This window comes from Meleagris gallopavo, chromosome 1, assembly GCF_000146605.3.
Source record: "Meleagris gallopavo isolate NT-WF06-2002-E0010 breed Aviagen turkey brand Nicholas breeding stock chromosome 1, Turkey_5.1, whole genome shotgun sequence".
In the NCBI taxonomy this organism is placed as follows: domain Eukaryota; kingdom Metazoa; phylum Chordata; class Aves; order Galliformes; family Phasianidae; genus Meleagris; species Meleagris gallopavo.
Window position 1 is genome coordinate 17,455,829 of NC_015011.2, and position 20,688 is coordinate 17,476,516.

The window sequence follows — 20,688 nt, forward strand, 5'->3', positions numbered from 1 at the left end:
AAAGTCTGGTATCAGATAGCAAAAGAAATCAACCTCTTTTCATTCTCTTCTTGCCATTCTTTGGGTTCAAATGATGAAATAGGGATTCTGTAGTGATGTGTACTGAGATAGAAGGGAGCACTAAGGACAAAATCATTCTGCAGAAGCTGAATACATAGGAACAGAGGTGGTTTCCCTCTGGAACATCTTAACAGGTTTGAGAATGGAGGAACTTAGGAGAGGCAATATCTGAAACTGAACTAACTGAACTGAACAGACAAAATAAATTCAGTAGCTCACCAAAACTAGACAGGGAGTATGAATTACTAAATGTAACATGTAAACTCTCATGCAAAACTCATCACATGAAATCAAGAAGGTAGCAGACATGATGTTGATATTAAAATTGACAATGAAATCCCAACCAACCAACCAAGAAAGCCCAGCCAGCTCTGAGTGGGAAATATACAGGTTTGAAAGCCTAGCTTTCGTACCAAGTCAACATAGAGCATAAGAAAGCATTGTTTACAGGATATCTCCATAACTGTTTGATAAAATCCAATCCCACAGACTTCCATAAAGAGTAGCTTTGACCAAGAGTTATACTGATACTCTTTTACAAAGTTGAAAGCACAGAGGTAGCAGTATTTAAATTAATATAGCCTGTCCGGATTTTCAAGGATTTTTTTCAGTGCCCTTCATTGGAGGATCATAAAGTAAACAATCAGCCATTGCATCAGTGAAGGGGAATTTTACATGGGCAAATGTAATGAATAAATGATTAAGAGATCAGAAATAGAAAGTAGCGGTGAGGCATCCTTTGGTGGACAGAGATCAATAGTGGAGTAATCCAGCACTTTCATAAGTATCCTGGAAACAACGTTGAAGAACTGACAATGGGACTGATGTAAAGTAATTCAATATGCTAAGGATGATGGTAAATTTTGAAGTATCTTACAAAGTGATTGACTGGATATAGGAGACAGATAAAGTTCAATACAGATGTATTGAATTGAAAAATAATTCTATATTCATATACAGAATGAGAGACTCTCAGCTGATCAATAGAACTTAGAAACAAATCTTCAGGGATTTTTCTTTACATAGTTCTGTGAAAGCATTAAATAAGTACTGGATAACATTAAAAAAAAATTAATAAAAAACAAACAAACATTTAGTGCTCTTCCTATTTCCAGTGATCTCTGTTAGGAAAGGAGATGGTTATTCCTGTAACACACTTTGCTAAAGAATTTTCATGAATGTCATAGAATAATTAAGGCTGGAAAAGACCTCTAAGATCATCTAATTCAACCATCAACCTGTCACCATCATGCCTTCTAATCAATCCATGTCCCTAAATACCACACCTCCACATTTCTTGAACACCTCCGGAGGCGGTGACTCTACCACTTCCCTGGGCAGCATGTGCCAGTGCCTCACCACTCTTGCTGAGAAGAAATTGTTACTAATATCCAACCTGAATATAAACAGCTTCTCTGGCTTAAAAGAATGACTAGGCAATTGCTTAGAGGAGACATTCATGGAATGTCAAAACTACAAAAGTCTCAGCTGAGAATAAGTGTACAGTGACAACTACTTCATATGCTTTTCCTGCTCTTATTCTTTCTCATGTGTCTGCTTTCAGGAGACCTTCCTATCTCCAGATCTTCAATTCAAATCAGTTTACTGTTTTAATACTTATATGTTTACCTGGTTTTATTACTGACTTAAAACAAAAAACAAACAAACAATGCTGTACAACAAAAATGATATAGTATTCCATATAGAACATTTAGAAAAACAATTCCTCATGTTCTTTTTACTAGTGACTTCTTATTCTCAAATGTGTTTCTATTTGAGGTGTAGCATGAAAGAAATAATTTTGGAAATTCCCAGAATATTAATTTTAACTAAGAAAACAAGCAACAGTGGAAAACTTAAGAGAATGTTGAGATGTTTCAAAGTAACTTGTAGGGATAGAAGACAAGACCTCGTTTCTTTAATGCATACCTGAATAAAACCCAAATAAGAAATAACAGCATATTCAGTGGAGATTGAAGCAGGACAAGACTCTTGACTTAATGACTCTTTGTTTTAAAGGCTCATGGATCATCTATAAAGAAATTTTGTCCTAAAGAAATCTCAAGAAAATCAGAACTTCCAGTAAAAATGACATCACATCAACAAAAACAGTGATTTACTGGCAATAAATGCTCACCTCTGAGAGGCTACTGTGCAGAAGATTAAGTAAATGCTAACACAGCTAATATTTTTCTGCAAGATATACGAAAGCTGCTCTGAAAGTAATTCCTCCTATTTTATTACATTGGCTTACGATGTCAGAGATGGATGTTGGTAATATGCCAACAGAAACTGAACCTTTCCACCGATATTCTCATACATTTTGTTGCCATGCAAGAGATGGCAGCAGAGGGGCAGACTGACAAAATGGCAACTGACATGGAAATGCATATGAAGCAAAGTGTCGTTGAATTCCTTCATGTGGAAAAATTGCACCCACTGACATTCATCTATGCTTTCTGAATTTTTATGGAGACCAAACAGTGGATGTGAGCACAGCGAGGTAGTGGGTGATGCGTTTCAGCAGTAGTGACAGTGATGTGAAAGATAAGTCGTGTTCTGGATGGTCATGCACAGTTGTCAAGCCATGAAATGATGAGAATCTCAATCAGCTCATCCATTTAAAAAAGTAGATTTTGTCACAGGAATTTTGAGTGAAGCTGAATGTTAACTTCAATGTGTTGGAAACTATGGTGGCAATCTTGGAATATAGCAAAGTTATCTCGCAGAAACAGAAAGAACATCATATGCCAGTTTGTCAGGACCTGTTGAACAAATACAAGGCTGAACGTGACAGTTTCTTGGATTTCATCATTATCAGTTACCAAATGTGATGTCACCACTACAAGTTGGAGGCAAAACAACAGTCCATGAGGTGGTGATGTGAATTCCCCATAAAAGAAAAGGTGCAAGATGCAGCCCTCAGTGTGTAGTGATATGCGCTGTCTTTTGGGAAAGGAAAGGAGTGATCCATCTGAAGTTCACAGAACCCAAACAAGTCATAAGCTCTGATTACTATATCATGACACTGACTAAGCTGAGGACTTAAACTTCCAGAGTCAATCTGTCACGTACCACCCGTAAATGGAGGGAAAATGTGACCAGATGCATGAATACTCCTTGTTAATTTAAGGTAAAATGATACACAGATGTCCACACACAATCATCAATTTTAATGAGAATCTGTATACTATAATTATCCCAAAAAATATTCATACACAATTATCTCTAAATATTGGCACTCTAACAGTTAGAATCAATCTTAAATGGTGCAGCTAAACTATACGACCTTAAGGAACCAAAATAAGCATTGCAATTACTTCACAACTTTATGATTTAACAACTATACAAGAGATACAGCTTTTAAGAAGGTGAAATAAGTCTTGCAATTACTTAATTTTACAAGAGAAAAATAATGGAAAGAGAAAACTAAGGTAAACAAAAAAAAAGCGAGTCAGAAAAATAGGGGGAAAAAATAAAATAAAAAAAAGGAATCACTAGTCTATTTTGAAGATCTATTTTGAGGAGTTCCAGAACCAGTGCCAGAAGGAGGCTGGGGGTGAGGAGGGGAGTGCACTCAAGTGTACTCATCTGTAGATTAGTCTCAAAGTGGCAAACAACAGCATCCATGACCACAAAAAAAGACTACAAAAACCTTCTTGGGCATCCTTTTATGCCTGCTAGGTTTAAAGTCACACCATTTTAAGGCTGTAAACAAGCAAGTTCATAATAAAAAATTTGTCAGAAATACTTTTGTAGCAAAAACTTTCTCATGGAAGAGGTAGGATGGTTTATCAGTGAAGCAGGACTATCCTATAAGAGAACAGGATCTCATACTTGAACTGTGGTGAATATTGTGAATCATGGTTGAACTGTTCTACCACATCTGCTGTATAGTCTGGATTTGGCACCTTCTGACTTCCATCTGTTTGCACCAATGAAAGATGGACTGTGTGGGCAGCATTTTTTCTTTCTGCAATATTGTATATACTTGTAGCAGCTGTGAAACAGTGGGTCACTTCCACTGGTGTAGATTTTTATGAGCACGGCATGCAGGCTCTTGTTCATCACTGGCAAAAATGCACAGCTAATGATGGTAACTATGTTGAAAAGTAGTGTTTTGTAGATTAAAATTTGATCTATCAAAACATGCTATTGTGCACTGTGTTGTAATTTCCATGGAAATAAATATGAGGCATTACTTCTGTATGACCTACAAATATAGTAAAATGCATAAGGATTTTACATCCTTAAATGCATTTAAGACCACAGGATAATGCCAGAAAGATCAATCAGAAAAAGGAGACATGAATACATACTAAGACAGTAATAGAGGCAGTTCAATAAGTACTTAGGTGATTTTTAATGTTAATTTCACCTTTAAATGACAGTGCTTTTGTTTGTGGCTTTTTGGGGTCATTTGCATGTTTCTTTTCTTCCTTGATGATATTGTTTGTGGCTAAAGGAAAAAAATAGTACTATAATGGTACTTTAAATATCATCCTTAAGAGCAGATTCACAGGCTGTTTGTTTTTCCAGATTTAAGAGAATATTTGCTATTTGTTATTTGCCTCTTGGTTTTCCCTTTAGAAAATTTTAAACCTCTAAAAATATGCACAAAAATAACTGAACCTATCTGATACGTTGGTAAAATTTTTCAAAATAGCTTCCCACTAGCAAAATATGTTCTTTAACAACAAGCTGTACTTATCAATCATAAAGCCTCATATATTGTAGGTTTATCCCTAAAATCATTATCTTGATACTGAACAAGAGAATTCTATAAAAAAGGTCAAAAACTCACTAAAGGCAACTTTAGACCTAAGTCTTCTTGGACTGGATTTCACAAACATCTCAGAATTGCAGAAGTTAAGAAGTTACATCTCTTCAAAATCTGCTTAGAATTAATCATATTTAATTATCACAGAGTTCTTGGATTAAGTGTATCTGTTGGCATTGTGCTCTGAATCTAATAGAACAGCTTTACTTTAAATTTTATATCCTTGGTCACAATCTGGCTTCCTGATATATAAAAAGGACAGCACAACACATTGTCAAAAGCAGCCATTGCCCACACGAAGCAAGGAATTACTGTTTTATTTGAAACCCTGTCACTATAAGAAAGTGGGGGAAAAAAAAAAAGAGTATCTAGAAAACTTTCTTATCTTCATCTCAGCAATCTTGCTGAAGATTGGAAATAATAGAAACAAAGTTTTCACATCCATATGAATACCTTGGATGAAAATAACAGAGAAGAGGATCCACATGTTTTTATTTTATTGTACACAGCAGGCAAGGAAGTCCTGGAAGTAACTAATTTTATTAGGAATCAACTGAAAATGTTCTACTTAGAATGAAATCCTAAAGTTTAAGAATTACTGTAGTACAAGAAAAGCAATCTGCTTGATCATAATCAGATACTTTCCTCATCAAATAGGGGCAATGAAACTACAAGGAGGGTAGAGGGAGGTGGAAATTCAAGTTCTGAAACATCAAGAATGGCCCACTCGTGTGTAGTGCTCCTACTGAAAATACCCTAAGAAGAAAATAGTGAAGAAATTCTGATTAGAACTTGAAAGAAGATGTTACAGAAGCATCATAAATTGACAACATCGGTTAACAGTTTTAACATAATTAGGAAGATAAGTGGCCGTTTTTTAAAAAATTATTATTATTAACAAACATTCACAATAAAACATCAGATTTATCCTGAGGTTGCATCATCAACTATGCATTAGCTGATATACAGCACCAACAAGATGATCAAACAATTTTACTGGAAATAAAGATAGGTCCTGGTGATACATGATAACATGATTGATCACCTGAGGTAGCAGTTTCAAACATCACAGAGCAGCTGCAAGTTTATCCATTTGCATTTTGCAGTAAAGTGGCATAGATAATGTTTTAAAAAACAAAGAAGTATTTATATATATTTTTTTAAAATCCACATGATGACATAATGGCAGTGTCAATCCCAGTTGAATTCAGACACTGAGGCAAGTGATGACAAGGAATCAAGAGTAATATACCAACCTGATTCTGAAAAGATTCCATCCATAAGTACTCAAGCACACAGGACATATGCTCATCAATTGATGTAAGAATGTAATAAAACTGGAGTTGGCATAAAAACTCTTAGAGTACAATGTCTTTGAGAAGGATAAATACTCTTACAGAAGGTCCTTGAGAATTTGTACAGTATTTTACTGGTGAAATGGTTTTAACAGCTTCTCTAAAACAACAATGTTTTGTGTACCATGTTTTGGCAACAGTCATGAAAAAAGTGACAAAGTACTGTAACAAAAGAAGACAACACTGTCATGCCCTGTACTTACATTTAATGGCCCTAGTAAGACAGTCACCGCTCAAGTGAACAAGCTCAAATATGATTTAATAGTCTGTCTCTAACTGGAAGCTTTGATTCATAGGTCTCTCATGCTCTAGCAGATGGAAAAGAAAATGATGTTCAAATTGAGAAGAATCTACTAGCATTTGCAACAAAGAGACCTCATAAATATGCATATGTGTTAGATCATACAACATGCAGATGATAATGCTCAAAGATCTTGGAAGACAATTGAAATATCTAAAATAGGCTTTAATTTGCAGAAAGAGATTTGAAGTCTCACATAATCTAGAAACTATAATTGCAAATAAAATCACCCAGAGTTATACAGGAATCAAGTAAAAGTTATACAGGAATCAAGTAAAAAAGTTACAGCAGAAAAAGTAATATATGCCATTGAGTCAATACCTGCATTTATTTTAGATTTTTAGTACAAATATAGGTTCACAATGATTGTGTAGAGAAGCTCTGATCTAAGATAGATTTGTATGTGGAAGTTACTATAATTTTATAAAAAAAATCTTTTTAAAAAAATAACAATAATTTTTTTTTACAGAGATTGTATAAAAATAACCAGAAAAAGACCAAATCTTGACCTAGGCAAAAAGTGCACTGGTCTACTGTGACTTAACCTACAGAGAAATTTCTGCGTAAGGTCATGAAGTCCTTGTATTTTCAATTACACAAAGAGCTAAACTAAATTTGTTTTATGTTATCTTATTTTGTCTTGTTTTCTTACTTCAGCACATAGTTATATGGCACATACGATTTTATTTCTGCTTCCCAAAAGGTTAGTCTCAATGACATATCAGGCTATTCTGCCATTATTAAGTGGAATGCTCTGTCTTTAACACGTAGAATCCCAAGACATGTATTTAGCAATGTATGGTGTGAAATAGAAGTATACAGTTGCCTCTGACCAGTTTTTGGATAACCAAAGAAAGGTAGTAGCCACAATCCAGTAACAAGGAAGGAATAGATTTCCCCACTCCAGAGACAAGGGCTCACCAGAAAACACCGAGAATGAAACAGTTTCCAAGGGTCCAAGTCAGTTTCTCAACTGGACTGCCAGCCCTTAAATAAGATTAGGGTCCACTCCTTCCTATCACACAAGTGAATGGCTTGCACCTGTGCTCCCAGGGTTGGTCACACTTCTTCACCCGGTGCTAAATCTCTGGCTCAGGCTGTGACCTAACAGTTCTGTGCAGGCGATTCACCTTCTGTAAGCAGAAAATGTTTGACTTTGAATGACCTTAAAACAAGAAAATCAGCAATGTATATTCAGTCTTATGAACTGTTAGAATGTTTGATAATAAAACTTACGATTTGTAGGATGAGTGTATCAGATTATAGTGGTTTTTTTTATTTGTTTTAAAGATGAAAAAGGTAGATACAATAGGTAGAAAATCATATTCTGCTCAGTCACTGGTAAATGCTGTGACTCACTGACTCCAAAGAGCTTAGGATCAGTTAAAGCAGTTATAGTATATAAGACTGCAATGACAACATGACCAGACAGTAAAACTAATGTCTTCTTTTCTGAAGATGCAAGACATGTGGAAACAATGCACATATCTGGCAGTGGGTCACAGCTGAGAGGCGATGGGTGTACATGTAAAAGCTAGCAGCTGAAACTTGGACAAATGAGGACAGTAATAAAGACATCTGTATTTGTGTCTGATGAATGAAATGATAAAATTATAGAATCATGGAATAGTTTGGGTTAGAAGGGACCATAAATCACATAGTTCTAACTCCTGTGCCATGGGCAAGGTTGCCAGTCACCAGATCAGACTGCTCAGGGCTCCATCCAGTCTGGCCTTAACCACTTCCAGGGATGGGGCACCCAACAGATTCTCTGATCAGCTGTGCCAGTGCCTCACCACACCCTAAGTAAATTTCCTCCTAACATCTAATCTAAATATCCCCTATTCTAGTTCAAAACTGTTACCCTTATGTACTATCAGACCATGATACTGTGTGTACTATCATTATCAGATTATGTTGAAAGTCAGACTCCACTGCGTTTATAGTCTCCTCTTAAACACTGTAAGGCTGAGGTCTCCATGAAGCCTATTCTTCTCCGGTCTGATCAGCCCCAGCTACCTCAATGTTTCTTCATAGAAGATGCGCTCCAATTCTCTGATCATCTTTGTGGCCCTCCTCTGGACCTTGTGATGGGGGCCCTAATCCTGGATGCAGAACTTCAGATGGAGCCTCATGAGGAGAGAGCAGAGGGAAACAATCATCTCTCTCTCCTCTGCCACCCCACTTCTAATACAGCCCAGGATACACTTGGCCCTCTGGGATGCAGGTACACACTGCTGGCTCATCGTCAGATGAGGACCACAATGGAGCAGTAACACCATCTGTGGGACGAAGAGTTAGGTGTTTTTGCTAATCTAATATCAGGAGCTGCTGAACATCGGGAGCTGTTTGGCTAAGTGCTATCTATCTTTGACAGACACAAAGAAATATTAATCATAATGTTAGCTCAAGTAACATAATAATCTTGAGCCTCAGGTCAGATGGTGGAGATATTGAGAAGCTGTTTAATAGGATTCTTAGGAACATAGCAGGGAAATCCAATACACTGTCCTACATTTTCTTTAAAAATAGCTATGTGTAATCATCAGAAGAGTAATACTGTTGGGAGAAACATCTCTAACTATCTAGGTGCTAACTGAATTTTCTGCACTGCAGTACTGTTAAAAGATATCACTGTCTGTCATCTAATAGAGAACTCTGATCTAAGCTTAATAGCTGTGGTATCATTATGGATTGATCACACACCAGAGGTATGACATTTAGAACCAAAGAGTTGCCTTCCCTTTGTCTTTCCTTTTCTTCCATATAACAGCAAATCTGGAAACTGCTGCTATAGAGAACTGCCACAAAGAGCAGATACTGTAATTACAGAAAACATATCTTCATTCCTTTCTGATGGACTTCATTACCTTATTTAATTGTAATAATAATGTCAAATTGACAAGACATAGAGCTGTGATTACAGACACCTGGACTACCTCTTTTTCATTTGCACTAAAAGGATGACATTCTGTCAGTGAGAACAGAGTAGTATTTACAAAATTGTTCCTCATTCCTGCCATTTTCTGTGTGTCATAATTTGTGACATTTTATGGCTTATAATAATTAATAAGTACACAATTATATTTTCCAAATATTTGTAAAAACATGGAAAAATTATCCTTTCCCAGACAAGAAAAATTAATGATGGTGCCTCTGGAGGCGTCTGTGAAGGTGCAGAGCGACAAGACTATAGAAAATAGCATAAAAATATATATATTCTGTGCGAGAAGTTGGGGTGTTGGGGCAAGGAAAGCGCTGCATGGTAATATGACACATAGTGAAGAAAAATAAATTTTTATCCAGTAGCATGATTATTTAGATTTTAAAACAGGGTTTCTATAGGCAGTTGGGTAATGAGATGTTGAGAAAAGTGTGAGGAAGGAGATAAGGATAAAAATTATTATGATAAATCTACCTTTGAATACCATGAGTGTTTTTGGACAGTGAGTACTGGAAGGCTAACACCAGTTTAATTTAATTTCAGCATGAAGTGCTCTGTACCAGTTAGCTGTTTTTTGAAATCAAGTTTGTGTAAGAGCACGTATTTAGTCCTGTATGAGGGTACAATTGCACATACAATTGCATGTACATATGAAGAATGCAAGTGATTCTGGCAAAAACAGAAAATGATTAGTGTCTGAGCTATAAATTGGTTGTGCAGAAAGGTCTGATTTCTTAGACGAATTTGATAGATAACTTTAGGAAGAAAGGAGCTTGTGATTACACTGAAGTGATGAACTTGCTTCAAAATTTATCCATCATGTCAATGCAGTACTGGTACATGGACTGGACAAGCTGGTAGACCAGATTGCTTTTGGAGACAGAAGTGTGGAAGATCAGTTTTTATGACTGTATTTCATGGATCTTTTTGTGTCTGGCACTTTAGATAGACAGAACATTTCAGGGAGCTGAGTAAAGGAGAAATGAAGTTCATGAAATTCATACGAATATGTATTAACTTGCCAGAAGCAACTACAGGAGCAAGCAGCTATAGGAGGTAACCTGCAGGTAAGAAACATCTACAGAAAATAATGGAATCAAATGATCAGAAGGATCAAAACAGTCATTTTCTCTTATTCTAAGTAATCTACTAGAAGCCAACAATTACATTCTCACTTTGTTGTTGTTGTTGTTGTTGTTGTTGTTGTTGTTGTTAAATCTCCTAAGACTATCACAGCTTTTAGGTAAAATAGATATGAAAATGCATTCCATGCTTGTTTCTGCATCTAACTCTGTATAAACAGTGAACAGAATAAGAGCAGTATTTAAAAAATATGAATGAAATGCAAAGGGAAAAATTATCAATATTTTATAAGGCAATCTAGAGCTCCAAATGAGAAAGGACTTTTCAAGACAAAAGTTATTAGAACAAATCTAGGCTAGTTCTGATATCAAGGCTTCAACTTTGGCACTCTGAACAGGGCTGCAGGGAAACAATCTTGTTTTATAAACATCCGAATGTGGAGAATCTACCCTTGCTTTTCCATTTTGATGAAGAAGATATTCACTCTGCGTGAAAAATTAAATATATATATATATATATACTTCTAATAAATAGTTTCATTTAATCTGTCTTAATTTTTGCATATTTTATTCCCATTGTTTATTGATAGAATAAGCAGATTTTAGCAAATATCCAGTACTTTCTTCCTGTGAAAATATTTAGAAACTGTGATCAAATAACTCCTCAGTCCTCTTTTTATTTAAATAAACACTCTGAACTCTTAAAGATTTCTGTGAGCATTAATTTTTTTGTTTGTGTTTCTGAAGATCTCTGACCTATAATTTTCCAACATTTCTTTCCATTGTAAAATATGCTATTACAGCTATAGTACTGCAAAACAAAACAAGCTGAATGGTGTTGTCTGCACATAGGATGCCAGGGGATGCACCTTGACATGCTTGAGAAGCGGGCTTGTGCAGACCTCAAAACTTGCACAAGGCCAAGTGCAAGGTCCTGCACCTGGGTTAGGGCAATCCCATCCATGAGTGTAGTCTGGGACAGAAGAGGATACTAAGCAGCCCTGAGGAAAAGGAGTGGGAAATACTTCTGGATTAAAAGCTCAACATGAGCAAGCAGTACAAGCTTGGAGCCCAGAAAGCCAACTGTATTCTGGCTTACATCAAAAGAAACATGACCAGAATGTCAAGGGAAATTATTCTTCTCCTCTACTCCCGGCTTGTGAGAACCTAGCTGGACTACTGCATTCAGATCTAGGATCCCCAACATTAAAAAGATGTGGAACTGTTAGAATGAGTTTAGAGGAGGCCCATAAGAATGATGAGAAGGCTAAGAACCTCTCTTAAGAGAGGCTAAGAGAACTGGAGCTGTTCAGCCTGGAGAAGAAAAGGCTCCTTGGAGACTTTAATGTAGACTTTCGGTATTCAAAGAGGGGCTACAGGAAAGATCAGGAAAGACTTTTTATCAAGGAACATAGTGATAGTACAAGGGTAAATGGTTTTAAGCTAAAAGAAAATGGATTCTATATTTTAGGGAAAAAAATCTTTACTAAAAGAGAAGTGAGTCATTGGAAGGAGCTGTCTTGTCCCTGAAAGAGTTTGATGCCAGATTGGATGGGTACCTGGACTATCTAACCTATTGGAATATGTCCCTGCCTGTGAAAGGGGAGTTGAAACAGGTTTCTTCTGACCCAAATCATTCCATGACTCTATGATTATATATTCTAGTATTTATGTAGTATTGCCCCATAAATATGTTTCAACAAATGTAAGAAGAAATGAAAACCGCTTTCTATGTGCTTTCTTCCTTGCAGACAAGGATCACTTTATCTCCTTGCTACATGCGGTTCTTTCCAAGCATTTCTTCAGGAACTGTGGATGGAATTTTTGTCCAGCACACCCATATAAATCTATTGTTGCAGTATGATTTCTTAAGTTTTGTTCCTGGATATTACAGAATTATTTCACTTCTTGTATGAATCACAGCACACATCATATACACATTTGAATTTTAAGTTTAATTAACTTTTTTTTTTAATAAAAATATTTCTATCTTCCATTTTTTTTTAATCTTTACTTGTCTGATCCTTTCACTATTGGTATCACTGGAAATACATTTATTATAACGTGGTACCTAGAAATATAAAAAATATGGAAAAGTGCTCTTCAAAATTTCAAAGAACTCAAGGTTTTTGCAGCACTTGTATTCATCTTACATTGCCTTGATTGTCGATAAATCACAATTTTATGTTCTCAGAGCAGTAACAATGAAGCAGCTCAGAGATGGCATTAGAATTCCAGTTGGGGTTTTCTTCCAGTACTATTCAGCATAAACAAGTGGAATGGAATGTTATATTTTTGTATACTTGATACCATTTCTTCCAAGGGACAGCTTTGTATCCACTTATTATTGTGTAGGTTATAACTTGTAGTCTGCATTTCTTCTATCAGAATGCACAGCTAGTGATATTTAACTGTAAAGAAATATATCACTAGGCAATGAATATAGTCAGAAATTACTAGCTGAACTCAACCAAGAAGAGAATGATCCCATATTAATATAGCGTATAAATTTTCAAGTGTGGGACAATGGTCCCTATTTATTAACTTTTCATTTCCATATTGAAATGCTTGACCTTGCTTCAGCAGTTTTAAGAATAGGAAGATCTCTGAAAGTTCCGTTTTTCCCTGTAGAGAAAGAAAGTAACCAAACTGGGAATAAATACAGCTCAGATGATTTTTTTTTCTTGTTCTTCTTCTGATGTAGCAGAAAGATGAGTACCTCTGTATCATAACAATTCAGATAATAAAAAGACCAATTGTCATAAAAGTGAGGAGAGGAAATATCTTGAAATACATACTTACATTATACACAGGTGAAATATTGAATGTTATTTGATGAGGGAAAGAGAATTTTTAATGATGTGGAAGACTTACCTACTACTCTACATTTCTTATGACATCTGGGCAGGTATGCAGCAAAATTTTGGGGCAACCAATAGAACTGCAGGTGAAATTTAGAAATCTAAGTTCAGAAGACACAAGCCTCAGTTCCTTAACACTCAATATCTGAGGCAGTTATTTGTCAGTATCAACTCCCAGATGCTTTTATGTAGTTTAAATTGGAAATACCTCTGAATTAAAGACAGAGTAGGCACAAGATCAAGTTAAGTACTGCCAGGACTCATTGGAACTGGATCTTGGTCATAGAAGAATGTGACTTCTGTTGTAGTGAGATAACTTAAACTATGCTGAAACAGTCTCAGATACTCTTTGCCAGTTCAGATGATGTTAATGTTCCCAATGTGACGTATCTAAAGCATTGATGCCCAGTTTAGCATGAATTCTAAGGTACTGTCTGCCCACCGACAGGCTCTGAACACTAAATCTACAGCTTAACAATAATAAAACAATAAAAATTCTTTAAGAAATAATAGCAATAAAAAGATAGCAAAAGTCTACTAGTCCCAGCATTACATAGAAAGGAAAATACTTTTGATATTTTGTCTGAAAAGTCAGAACAACTACTCTTTCTTGGTAAGAAAAGCTCTTTTCATATAAAAAAGCTAATTTAGCATCACCACTTGACAGAAGGACTCCCCCAGAAGGGACTTAGCCTTCTTTTTCCTCCTACTTGACAGACTCACATGGTTTTTAAAGAAGTCTTAGACAGTAAGAGGTGTGTATTCTTTCAGGATGAAACAAACAGCCAGTTTCTAGGCAAGCTAATACACAGGAAACTTTATGAGTCAAACTATGACAGATAAATCAATGGGTTTGCTTTGAAATTCTCCATTATTTTAAAAATTAGAAGAGACTAACTTCATTTCTACACAGTAAAAATACATATGAGAGGAAGAGGAAATGTGTATTCTGAGGTTTACATTATTTCTTTGGACTTATTCCAAAGAGACTGACTGCTTTTACTAAACAGAAGCAAACATTAGGCTCTTTAAGGATTCATAAACCTCAGTTTGATACTCACCCAAATGTAAGACTTTTATTAGTACTGAGACTGCCACTGACGTTCATAATCTATATGTGCCTATTGATGGTAGACGGTTAGTCAGAGAAAATGACTATGTACGGTCCTCAAAGCACAACATTTTAGAATGTGAGAGGTTGCACATATGGCAGAAGTAATAGGTCAGGACAAGAACATAGAAATGTCATTGCAGAGGGAGAGGGAAAAGGGAATATGATTCACAAGAAGAACTGGAAGTGCCTGAAAATTACACCTCTAAAATCTACCATCTGGTATTAGCATTTCACTGACCTTGTAAGATTAATTCTACAGATTACATCCACTGAAGGAAAAAAAATAGACAGGCTACAAGTCTTTAGTGTGAAGAAAAGTCTAATAGAACTGTATAAAATCAAGAATATCATTCAATATTAATTTCCTATTTGAGAAAGCAAAAAATCTAAATGGCAGTAACGAAATAATCAGGAAAAAATTCACGTGATGTGAAGAATCAAACAGTACAATTCCTTTCTACGTGATGCTTGATTACCAAAAGACTAAATGGTTTCAAAAATTAATTAGACAAATTGCTTGAAGAAAGATAATCCCAAATATATTCAGAACATGCAAATCTGAATCATAAAATATTGCAGGTTGAGAAAATATCTATAAATGCTTGTTTCTATATGCTTACCTAGGCATTCTACACTTGACTGTTAGAGTGCTAGTTGTTCCTTCTGTAAGTCTTAATTACTCTATCCTGATTTGCTACATGTATTAAACAGTATTTGAAGCGTTAAATTGGAAGGAAGGGATGTGGTAGGTTTTAAGGCACATTTTGAACTATTGCTGAACATCATACAAATCTATAATGTACAGTATCAATGTCTAAACCACAACTTAATTAAAATGGAGCATCTTTTCCAAAAGAATACAAAACTCAGATAAAAGATTTCAAGTGCTATATGTTTTTCTGAAGCAGTGACTGGCCAGTTCAACAGTCTTCCTTCAGGGAACTCAGTTCTCACTTCATAGCTTGTTTTCTAAGGAGCATGGCTAAATGTATTAATCTTTAAACACCAACGTGAGAGAAAGGTTTAAAAGGGCTATTTATTCATTTACTCATGAAGAAATTCTTATGTTGCAGGTGCCAAGGTGTCATCTACATAGATGCAAACAGTGGCAGATCTCAGATTGTTTATTTTGATGTCAACGTTCTTTTAAGTTGATCCATTAAATTGCATTGGCAAACTTCTCAAAATAGAAGTTTATCTTGTACATAAAAGCACAGGCAGTGTTATTAAGATCATTTTTAAAAAAAAAAACTTGGCACTCTGGCGGAATTAGGTTGTGATAAGTTATACTTTTCATTAAAAGTAAGCTAGAGTTGCTTTTGAGATTCATATTTGAAAGCATGAGTAAAACTGAATAGAAATCTGAGAGTTATACTGATGAATAAGAACTTATTTAGACTATTGAAAAGGTGCTCAACAATAGGATACAGATTGTTGCATCATTTATTTTATGTGTTGTATAACTTTGATTCTTGATGGGAGAATATTTTACAAACAAGCCATCTCATCATTTTTTCTTTTTTTTTTTTTCTTGCCAAAAATCAGATTGTTTGTTTTTCAGACTTCTCAGTGTCTTCAAAAACCTTATCTTTTTTTCATGGAATGTAATTTACCAGAAATCAAGCTCTCTTTTCAGCGATGGTTGCCCGGCTAAGTTGCGTGCTGCATCACAATTATTAATTAGTAGGACAAAAGAAAGGGAAACCTGGCACTATATGGTCTGAACTTCCTTTCTCTATAGATCATCCTTAATGGAAATTTCAGAGAAAATAGTGTCAATTTAAACAAACAAAAAAAAACAATACAACATCCAAACTTCTTCAGAAATGAAGACTGTTTCTGAACCAGAAGAATATTTCAGGAAATATACTGGAACAGCCTGGGCCAGTATCCATCCTCTAGTTATTAAAATAAATAAATAAATAAAAACATTCTTGGGAGACATACAAGGCAGTTTTATATATCCTAGAACTGTTCTGGTCTTCAGCCATTTGTGCCTCTTCACACAATTTTTTTTCCACGTAAGTATATAGTATATTTTTTCCATGTAAAAAGTCCTCTTTCACTGTTTTTCCCTTTGAAGCTATGTAAACATTTATCTTATTTAAGATTTTTTGGCAAAGAGATGGGATAAAACATATAATAGCAGAGTAGTATTTTCATAGAATCATAGAATGGCTTAGGATGGAAGGGATCTTAAAGACAATGTAGTCTTTATCATTCCCGCCATGGATAGGACTGCCACCCATCAGATCAGCATGCTGACATACAGTTAAGTGTCATGATATCATAATGTCAATGTTCATTCCAGGTCTCACAGCATCAATATCTATTTACTGCTTTAGCATTTACCTTGACTGCAATGAAAAATAACAGAGAAAAAAGTCCAGAAGACATGGTAAAAAATAATCAGGAGAACAATCCTCGACAGTTTGCTCAGGTATCCATTCAGAACAATCTCTGCTCTGACAATGACTGCTAATACCAAGTTGAGAGCAAGTTAACAGGTCGAGATAGAGTGCTGTTTCCTCCAGTAGCCACTCTCATCCACTTATAATCCTACCTGCAGATTATGTCTTCATTTCATTTTACAGTAATTCTTAATGGACTTTCCTTCCATGAATCTCCTTGATCACTTTTCAAACCAATTTATACAGGAGTATATATAGAATAGGTCAATTATGCATTTGCCATCCATCACATTCTCTGACCAGATATCCAGATGCTTAGCTGTGTATTGCACAAAAATTATGCTGTGAGTTGATAATCTTGACTATTTTTACAAAATAGAAGTGAAATTTGACTTATACTTGATGATAGTCATATTACATTGAAGTTTTTACACCTATTTACATTTTGCCTATATTTACCTTGGGAAAAAAAATCTTCTATTGTTGAAATAAGTAAGATGAGAATAGAAATTGTTTTACTAATATATAGTTTCACAGAATTTAACCAAATTGTTCACTAGTTTATCTGGAAAGTGTAACTGAAAAAAAACAGCAAAACATCAGGAGTAAAATAATTATTAATCTGACAGCCAGATTATTAGAAAAATCTGAAGTATTGATGGTAAGTGTAAAAGCATTAAAAACAAAAACAAACAAACAAAAAAACTGCCATCACAAAGTTTGCTTTTAAAATACGCTTCATAGAAGTGCAGGTCAGAGAATGCCTAATTTGTCTCTCTTGCAATAAAATTTGTACTTTAAACAGGACTGGTATGAAGATCATCTATACACAAAGGGGATCTAGACTATAAATTAAACCAGAAAACTATTTTAAATACAGAATGTAACATATTTCTTTTAGTCTAAAAGAATGATCAGAGGTTTTCCCATGGCACAAGAGTTAGTGACAAAAGGAAAATGTCAGTAATGAAGTAATAAATGATGAGGTTTATCATCATAAAATATTATATCTACAGACAAAAATGGGAAAAAAAATAGGGAAATGTTCTTCATATAACTAAGATCAGCATTATTAAGATTTAATAGCTGGACATTAAACAATGTGGTAAGAAGAAAGACTGATATAGTCTGTTAAATCTAACCTAAGTGTACTTTAAGCTTGAAACCATTTCCACTTGTTCTATCACCTCAGATCCTGCTTAAGAGTCTGTCCCCTTCTTTCCTATAGCTCCCTTTTAGATACTGAAAGGCCACATTACAGCCTTCTCCTCTCCAGGTTAAAGAGCCCCAGCTCTCTCAGCCCAGGCACTCCATCCTGTGGATCAACTTTGTGGCCCTTCTCTGAATGCACTTGTACAGGTCTATGTCTCTCCTGTACTAAGTATTTCATATCTGGACGCAGTATTCCCGGTGAGGCCTCACCAGCACAGAGTAGAGGGGCAGGATCACATGCCACAACCTGCTGTCCATGCTTATTTTGATGCAGACCACGGTATGGTTGACTTTCTGGGCTGTGCATTGCTGGCTCATGTCTACCATTAATCCACCAGTACCCTTGCTCTTTTTCAGTAGGGCTGCGCTCAATCCTTTCATCCCCCAGTTTGTATTGGTATTGGGGATTGCCTCAAATCAGGTGCAAGATCTTGCACTTGGAGTTGTTAAACATCTTCATCAGTGACCTGGATGAAGGGATAGAGACCACCTTCAGTAGATTTGCTGATATGTAGCTGAAAGGAGTGGCTGACACACCAGAAGGCTGTGCTGCCATTCAGTGAGACCTGAAACAGACTGGAGAGCTAGGCAGAGAGGAACCTTATAAAGTTAAACATTGACAATTATACAGACTTACAGCTGGGGAGGAATAATTGTACACATCAATACAGGTTAGGAGCTGACCAACAAAGAGAGGAACTTCAGAGATGGACCTAGGTGTCCTGGTGGATAACAGGTTGGCCATGAGCCAGAAACATGCCCTTGGAACCAAAAAGGCCTAGATATTCTAGGGTACACTAACAAGAATGTGGTCAGCAGGTCAAGAGACGTGAACTTCCCCTTCTATTCTGCCCTTCTGAGGCCACATCTGGAGTACTGTGTCCAGTTCTTGGCTCCGCAGTTCAAGAAAGATGGGGAACTTCCAGAAAAAGTCCAGCAATGGGCTACAAAGATTATTAGAGGCCTGGAGCATCTCCTTTATGAAGAAAGGCTGAGGTACCTGCGTTTGGAGAAGAGAAGACTGAAAGGGAATTGTATCAATGCTTATAAACTTATAAATGATGGGAATAAAGTGGATGGGTTCATGCTCTTTTCAGCTGTGCCCAGAGAGAAACGGAAGGACAATGGGAACAAACTGGAACGCAGGGAGTTCCATCTGAACCTGAGGAAAAACATTTTTACACCCGAAACATGGGTGACAGAGTACTGGAACAAGCTGCCCAAGTTTTAAATCCCTCTGGATTTAAAACCATCTTGGATGCTTTCTTACGCAACTTACTCTACAGAATCTGCAAGGGGGTTGGACTAGATGATCTACAAAGGTCCCTTCCAACCTCTATGATTCTCTTTCATTTTTCAGAGAGACAGCTTGTGAATTCTGGATCAAAATCTTTGGACAGATATCTGATTTTCTTTAAATTTATCCTGAAATTAATACAACTTTTGGTTCCCTCTCTTCTTCTCTCCACTCCTCAGTCTCTCTCAATGACTTTCCTTGATTATCACTTTCCAGATTCCACGGGATGACCGCTCCTCAGACCTGACATGCAAAAAATGTTACTGTTTGAATGCTCTGGGGCACAGGTAGAACAATGCTTTCATTGAACTGAGATACTTCTGTAAAATTCTTACAAATGGAAGTACTTTGGAATGTTTTAGTGCCTTTAATCCCTCATACCATTCATTGTTCAACATCCTGAACATATTACTTTCACCAATTAAAGAGAATCTGTAGGAAAAAAGAACAAAAAAAAAAACATCAAACATCTCATTATTTTCTACTGATTAATGTCTTTTTGCAAAGTTGTTGGAAATTCATCAACATATAGTTAAATTTCTCAATTCAAAAATTTAATTTATTGATTTTTGGTGTATGACTAGCATAGATTTTGTCTTGTCGCACATGTGAAAAGTTAATAATTCTTTTAGATGTGTTGTAATAACCGGGCTTTTTTTTTCCCTTTCCATCTGGAAGGCACATAATGAATTCTTCCAGAGGTTAAAAAGCCCTTGAAACTGAAGCAAAAAGAGAACTCAGAACTTTGAGGCAGTGAACATCTCAGTGGGATATGGAAACACTGCAGTATGCAAATTTATATGCCTTGATTTAAATATTAGCATATTAGTTTGGCATGAATGTATGCACAAAATAAAACTGACTCTTAACTTTAACCACTATCCTTGAATACTACAGGAACACAAGAGATGCTCTTGCAATTCCCTTTCCCGATCCCACCCCTACTTTACAGGAAGATCAAAAAGATATTAAATGAGAGAACACTATCACAGAGCTCAGGTACCTGAAGCTAAACTCTGTCACATTTGGGAATTAAGCTCATTAAATTGCTTATAAAATGCTTTTTTTCCTCTAGTAGGTAGTGGTGATGAATGGTTAAGTCTGAGGTACTGCAGTTGTCTTTGATGGGCAATCTGCTTCAAATGAATTAAAGTTCTCACTTTTTTTCCTCCCCCTCCTGGTTCTAGGAAGAGTGGTACTACAAGGAAAGTGCCCTCTCCTATTGATTCAAACTTTTAGTATGTGTGTTTTTTTTTCCTTTTTTCTTTTTT